The sequence below is a fragment of the Bubalus kerabau genome, chromosome 2 (genome assembly GCF_029407905.1).
Source record: "Bubalus kerabau isolate K-KA32 ecotype Philippines breed swamp buffalo chromosome 2, PCC_UOA_SB_1v2, whole genome shotgun sequence".
Classification (NCBI taxonomy): domain Eukaryota; kingdom Metazoa; phylum Chordata; class Mammalia; order Artiodactyla; family Bovidae; genus Bubalus; species Bubalus kerabau.
The window spans coordinates 195,282,126-195,289,962 of NC_073625.1; positions in this window are offsets into that span (position 1 = coordinate 195,282,126).

Sequence of the window (7,837 nt, forward strand, 5' to 3'; positions counted from 1 at the left end):
AATTTCTTTTTTTCTTTAATTGGAGAATAATTTTCATATAACTAAATAGTATATACAAGTTTTAAGTATGCAGCTTGATGAATTTTTCACATGAGTCTCATGTAACCATCACCCAGATCAAGATCCAGAACGTTCCCAACACCCAGGAGATACAGTTTCTAAAGGGAAAATGTCAAAAGTCACATCTCAGGACCTCTGTTAAGTCACCACAATCAGTGCTACCAAACACAGGGCTGTTTTCTGACTAGCTGTTGTTGTTTAGCCGCTCAGTCATGTCCAATTTTTTTGCACTGTAGCCTGACCGTGGGATTTCCCAGGCAAGAGCAGAGATGAGCTTATAGTCATATCATTTTGGTGACCAAGTCCACTTATTATAAACTAGTCTGCTGGACATAAGGGTACAGATGAAACCTGTAAATGCAGCTTGGAACAGTTTGAATGTGTACTGAGCTAACTGGCCAATACAGGATGAAATCTATAATCTTGCCCTATCCTTAACACCAGACTCAAATGTACTAGTTACCCAGGCCAGATTCTCCTTGCTATAAAATTTACACAATATCGCTTCCCTCACAGTTCAGTTGGTAAAGAATCACCTGCAATGCAAAGGACCCCGGTTCGATTCCTGGGTCAAGAAGATCCGCTGGAGAAGGGATAAGCTACCCACTCCAGTATTCTTGGGCTCCCCTGGTGGCTCAGTTGGTAAAGAATCCACCTGCAATGCGGGAGGCCTGGGTTCAATCCATGGGTTGGGAAGATCCCCTAGAGAAGGGAAAACTACCCACTCCAGTATTCTGGCCTGGAGAATTCCATGGACTCTACAGTCCATGGGGTCAGAAACAGTCAGACACAACTGAACGAATTTCACTTTCAAAATTGTTACAGGAACAAAATAAAAGTTGGAGGGACATTATTCATCGTAGCCAAAAGGTGGAAACAAAACACACGATCATCAACAAACAGATAAAGAAAATGTGGACTTCCCGGGCAGTCCAGTGGCTAAGACTCCATGCTCCCATGCGGGGGGCCTGAGTTTGATCCCAGTCAGAGAACTAGATCCCATGTGCTGCAACTAAGAGTTTGAATGCTGTAACTAATAGATTCTGTATGCCACAACTACAGACCCCACATGCTGCAACAAAGACTGAGGATTCCAAGTGCCAAAAATAAGAGCTGGTACAGTCAAATAAATAAAATATTTTTTAAAAAGAAAGTGTGGTATATCCATACAATGGAATATTATTTGACCATAAAAAAGAATGAAGTCCTGATACATGCTACAACATCAATGAACTGTGAAAAGATCATGCTAACTGGAAGAAGCCGGACACATAAGACCACATGCTATAGGATTCTATTCATGTGAGAGTCTAGAAATGCAGAGAAAGAAAGTAGGTTAGTGGTTGCTTTGTGCTACTGGTAGGGGTGGGAGGATTGGGAGTTAATAGCTAGTGGGGTTTCTTTTGGAGGTGATAAAAGTGTTCTAAAACTGATTTGTGAGGATGATTGCACATATAGGAGGATATATACTAAAAACCACTGAACTGTACACTTCAAATGGGTGAATCATATGGTTTTGCTGTTGTTCAGTCGCTAAGTCATGTCCAGTTCTTTGTGACTCCAAGGACTGCAGCATACCGGGCTCTTCTGTCCTCCACTATCTCTCAGAGTTTGCTCAAATTCATGTCCATTGAGTTGGTGATGCTAATCAACCATCTCATCGTGTCACCCCCTTCTCCTTTTGCCTTCGATCTTTCCCAGCATCAGGGTCTTTTCCAATGAGTTGGCTTTTCCCATCAGGTGGCCAAAGCATTGGAGCTTCAGCTGAAGCTCCAGTCCTTCCAATTCAAGGTTGAGATGGGCTTCCCCGGTGGCTCAGATGGAAAAGAATCTGCCTGTAATGCAGGAGACCTAGGTTCAACCCCTGGGCTGGGAAGATCCCCCAGAGAAGGAAATGACAACCCACTCCAGTATACTTGTCTGGAGAATCCCATGGGCAGAGGAGCCTGGCAGGCTACAGTCCAGGGGGTCACAAAGAACCGGACACGAATGAATAACTACACATTCACTTTCTTTTTCCTTTAGGGTTGACTGGCTTGAATTATATGGTACCCGATTTTAGTTAAAAATCACAACCCTCTTAGAGGTAGCTATTATCCCCATTGTACAGATCACAAAACCAAGGCTTAGAGAGAAACCAAACTAGGTGTGACACCAAAGCTTGCATTCTTAACCATTATGCAAGAGCTCATTTAAAGGAAAACTTAAAAAAAAAAAAAGCTTATTGTCATATTAGGAATCGTTTCCATAAGACAAATGACAAGAAACAGAAGTACTAGCTTAAAAGCTGTGAACATTTCTAAGGTCCTTGATACACATTAGTAGGCCAGATTCTCACAGGCAGGCAGAACAGACTGACTCCACGGCAGGGACTCTTACCAAGTGAATGCGTGGCTGGGTGCCTGGCACACTGTGGCCCCCCAGGAATGTCTCCTGAATGAGTAACAGCCTGTTTGCAAGCAGGACAGAGGGAGGCCTCCCCAGTTCAAAGAACGACAGTCCTTCTGAAACGTAATGTACAAGCTACTTCTAAGTGAGGCCAGCTCTAGACTGCTTATAATAGCCAGAGCCTGGAATATGCAGCCAACCTATCTGTTGTAGCCACCTTCGCATGCCAGGTGACTCATCACACAGGCTCCTGGTTTAGCTGACTGTGAAGAGGTAAAAAACGACCTAATAAAGTGTGCCACGGTGCATCCGGGTGAACACGAATGGCTTAGAAACTGCAGCTATTCTTTCAGTGAGTAGTTCAGTGGGAGCAGTCTTTAGTGAGCGCAAGGGCTTCTGTCTGGATTATTTCATACATCCACTGCCCTGGTAAATGCTGATTCTCTATACAAATATTAGCAGCTCACATACTGTCACAGTCCACGAGAGCCCAAGATAAGTCAGGCTGTAAACCCGATGCCTTTGGAAGCTACATTAGCCAGTGTAGGCTACTACACAGCCTCGACAAGCCCTGCCCTACAAACCTTTGGCCCTCAATGAACTGCTTTTTCCTGCAGAGCCAAGTTTGGTAGCAACAGAGTCTGTCTTGAGAATTTCACCACCAAGATACCAACCTGTGGGACATTATCTGACTGTGGGTATGTTCCAATGGGTTCATTCAATCTTTCAGACTCTATCACATGGGATTTTTCACCATCTTTATTCCCCCTTTAAGAAAAAAAAAAAAAAAGCCCAAACCCTATGGGTATTAAAGATGCCCCTTTTAGTGCTACTTTACACACCTCGTGGACTACACTTTGTAGGAGTCTTTAAAAGGATGGAATTATAATTTGTATTTTCAATACAGGAAATATCTAGAGAAAATGGAGGTCCCCTTCAGCTCATACTCCACAGGTGGCCCTCACATTCATGAAGCTCTATCAGATCCTCCTGGCACTGTCAAAGGAAGGCAGGGAGGCAGTCTTACCCAACCAGACCTTAATGGTTTTATTTATTCCACATGGTCAAAAAACATGTTCGAACATAACTTGCCATAATTTTTCTGGTGATTTCTATGCATCACTTTTTAATTATGAATAATGTTTTCAGAGGCACTCCTGAGAAATTTTACCCAAGGTTCCCTTGACAACCAACCTCATAAAGTATCGAAAGTGAAGCTGCTTCCATGACCAACAGGGAACATCAACTTTAAAGCATAGATTCCTCAAAGATCCATTACTCATCTTTGCTGAGAATGAATCTCAGATTCACAAGTGCAAAGGGTCCTGGAGAAATTCAGATCCACCCACATAACTAACAAAATATATTTACTGTCAAACAAGGTTCAAAGAATTTTTGTACAAAAATAAATTTCCTAACTTTTACTTGGAGCATTTTTTTCTTTTTTTCTAGCAAGGGATTTTCTGTGTGTCTAAATTATTGCCTTTCTATCCTCTGCTGAAAGTCGTCAGTTTTTACAGGATGTGCTGTGGCCATGGCAGGAAGAATCCTTTCCTCTTGACTCAATCCAGGCCACTCAGAAATTTAAATGTTTGTGCATGTTAATGAGCACGAATTTCCCTTTCTGGGTTTTACTTAGGAAAATCCAAGTAACTCCTGGATCTCAAACGACTAAGTAAGAAAGGTCCAAGTACAGGTAAAGGACAGTGGGATGGGGCTGGCCTGGGAATTCCAGCACTTTCTGCAGGTGCAGCTTCCCTGGCTTCCACTTTTCTTCCTTTGTCAGAGTTGACAGCTTCTGCAAAAAGAACGATGCAGACATCAAGCTGAACTGAAACATAAATAGGTCAATTAGCTTTCAATGGAGCACTCTTTATGTGGGTTAGACAGGGAGGTATTTTCTGGTCAATTACTTTAAGTAGACATCAATAAACACTAAAATTATTTGTGCACCGGGAGTCATGGCGCTGGACTTTTTCCCTCCCTGGTCCTCAACTCTCCAGGAAGTAAAGCAAATTCATATAGGAGCTTTGCAGTGCTCACTGCGGATATTTAAGGCGTTCAACAAGTGTTTTCGGCTATCACTTTTGGTCTAGACCGCGGTGAGAGCCCCCGGAAGACGTGGAACCTGACGCCTGTTGTCTCGCCAGGTCGCCAGACCACGCTCCAACGACTGCGTTCACCACCGCGCATTTCTCTCCCCATGCCTGCTTGTATTTATTCAAAAGTTAGATTTCGCAATAAACTCCTCGCGGGCCCCCCCAACCCCCCACCATGCCAGCTCACGGCTTAGCAATCAATGGGAATTCTCCAGAATGAAATGCAAGACTGAAACTAAGTCTCACACCACTGGAAGAAAAGTGCAATTAGCTTCGATCGGAGCGGAGTAGCATTTGCACAACTCCACGCAGCCACTGCGCACACTCACACCCTGATCGCCCCTGCCGTCAGAGGGAAAGCGACAACAAAGTACCCTTGAACTTGAAAATCCGCCGGTGCCCGAGGGCTCGCCTGGTTCAAAAGCTTCTCGGGGATAAAAACTGAGAATTCCGTAGTGAGATTAAATAATGTCTTTGTCTGCACCCTTTGGTCGAAAAGAACGTCGGTGCTGTAACCAAGATTTTTTGTTTGTTTCTGCTCTCAAAAAAACGAAGACGGTGCTGGAGTTGGGGCCAAAAATAGTCCCAAACCGCAGTTTGAATTCACCCTGTAGTTTATCCGCTAACCGATACTTTTGCCAGGGAAAATACTCTTGAACTGAGAAAAAGTGTTATGTGAAAAAGTCCCCATTTATGCGAAAACGTGCTCCTCCTCCTGGGTATTTGTTCTGGCAACTAAAAGGAATTCTGTCTTGGGGCAGTTAAGAGGGGGCGAGGGACGGCGTAGGGGAGTCGCACCTCCCTCCTCAATCGGGGTACCACGCCGGACCTCCCTCCCAGAAGGCGGAACCGCCAGCCTGAAAACCCGACTCTGGATCCGGGCTGCGGACGAGGGCGCGAACCGGGGACGGCTCAGAGATCTTGGGCGAAGCCGAGATGAAAGTACTGGCCTCTCCGTTTCCACCAGACTTCCATCCATCAACACGCGCGGGCTCTCACCCTCTTCCCAGACCTCACGCGGACCCCAGATCCCTCCTTTCCACGACGAAAGGCTCTGGGGAGAGGGTCAGACCGAGTACGGGTAGGATGAGAGGCGGGCACGCGCGGGACAACGCCCGCATCCCTCACGCACGCCTGTGAGCGGCCCGCACACCTCCCAGCGCGCACAGCCTCAAGCGCTCCAGCTCCGCGCAGGCTTCCCTCCTTGCAAACGCGGGCCCTGCCGGGTTGTAGGCTGCGCCTCCGCGGTGAGCGCAGCGCGCACGTTTGCTCCAGGGCTTCCTCGTGCTTTGCGCCCCCAGCGCCCTGCCCAAGTGTACTGACACCACCTCCCCGTGCGCGCGGGTCTGCCACTGTTCGCAGAGCCCTGTACCCTCCGCGTTGACTCAGCCTCTCCTGCGGCCGTGCGCATTGCGCCCCCTTCTGCCAACCTGCCCACGCCCGGGTTTCTAACCACGCGGGCGGTCCCGAGGCTCTGACCCCGCAAAGGGTGGGAACCCCATCGCAAAGTCCGGCCGCAAGGATCTCTTTCCGGGCCCGCACCCAGAGTAGGAGTCCCGAGTCCCTTCTGCGGAATTCAGATGACCTCTGGCGACGGGCATGCGTGAAGCTCGGCCTGTGGCTCTGAAGGGAACAGCAACTTCCAAAACCAGATGTCCTCCTGCGTGCCCTGCGAGATAGGGTGCGGTCCCCTACCGGGTGCCCACGCCCCAGCCTTTCTGCAGTCCGGCTTTAGCGTCCGAAACCTCAGACGCGGGATAGCTCTCTGCTTTGGGCGTTACCACCTTCTCCTCCTGGGATGGAAGTGTATTCCCGGACACACACACCTCTCAGGAAACCCGCCTTCCATGCTAGCTCTTAAAACGAAAGAAGAAAAATAAAAATTTGCGCGAAGCAGGAAGACGATCACGCCCCGAGCTGGGGCGGCCGCGCGCGCTCAGGCCAGGCTAGAGGGAGCGGGTTCTGCCTGCCCGCCCACCCGCTGGCCTTGTGGAACTTTACTAAACCACGAATGAACGAGCGTACCTCTACCTACAGGTTTGTTTAGATCAGGCCGGTTTCCCTCCATGTTCGCTTCGCTGTGCAAATAGTCCCTTATGTTAATTAAATATTAATAAAACGACTTTGTGTCCTCAAAGTATTTTAAGAGCCTTATATTATAGTCAGGCTTACGTTAAAGGTTGGCGATTACTATTACTACGCGCTAGGGGAAAAAACTGTGCTTTCTTCGATGTGCAAAAATTGTCTCCGGTGGGGAGATTCGGGTTTGTTTTTTTTTTTTAAGGAAAAGTTTTGGTTGATGTTTTTGAAAGGAGGTTTCAGCGCTGTCGTTAATGAACTACTTGGTTTTCGGATTTCAAGGCGGTCTGTAACTGGTATAACCACTGAGGAATTTCAGTTTACACCGGACTGGTAAGACTCCTCCAGCACAAGGGTTTCCAGACGCGATCGCGGGCTCTCTGGAGGCGAAAAGCGAGGTTTTGCCCGGGAGTCGATAGGCCGCCTCTCCTCGAACCAGGATTTTGAGGCGACGTTTCTGTTAAGCCGGGGCGAGAGCACGCTGGGAGTGTGTTTCGCAGGCTTCCTGCCGCTGGGCCGTGGAAGGGTGGGAGGAGGCCAGGGCTGGACATTCAGCGCCCCTCTCCTTCGGCCGGGAATCCTGGCGGGTCGCTGAGCGCCGCGTGCGCTCCCACAGGACCCTCGCGCTCTCCCCAGGACACTGGATGTCTGTGTGCACGGACACCCTGTGCACCGCGAGGGTGCCAAAGCGCCGGGCACCTTCTCAGAGAGAGGGGAGAGATCGAGGCTAGGTCTGGGAGACAGGGAAGGAATGCAGAGGCCAGGGCTCCCCCTCACCATCCCACCCCCATCCCCACCCCCAGGTAAAATCAGAAGCAGCGTGTGGCCGTGTCTCCAAACCTGACCGCGGCTTCAGTGGCTCGCCGCGGCCCTCGCTGGGGACTGTGCTAATCACTATAATTACTAGTGGCACTGATTTTGATCCCTAAATGCCTTCGCCTTGAGGGAGGGCGAGAAGCAGGCAGCAGCTACTCTTTTCCTTGGATAGGTGGTCCCCTCTAGCACGCAATCCAAGAACCAAGTCCAAGAAGGACAGCGCTCTTTTCGGATTTCCAGGAGGCAGAGTCAGCCTTGAGCAGGCGGGGATAGGCGACTGGGAGATGGGACTAATCCCACGCTGGGTGGTGCCTCCTTCCCTCCCCACTCCCACCAAGGAGAGCCACTTAGGACAGACACCCTGCGGAGGACCAAACACTCAAGCACCAAGGGAC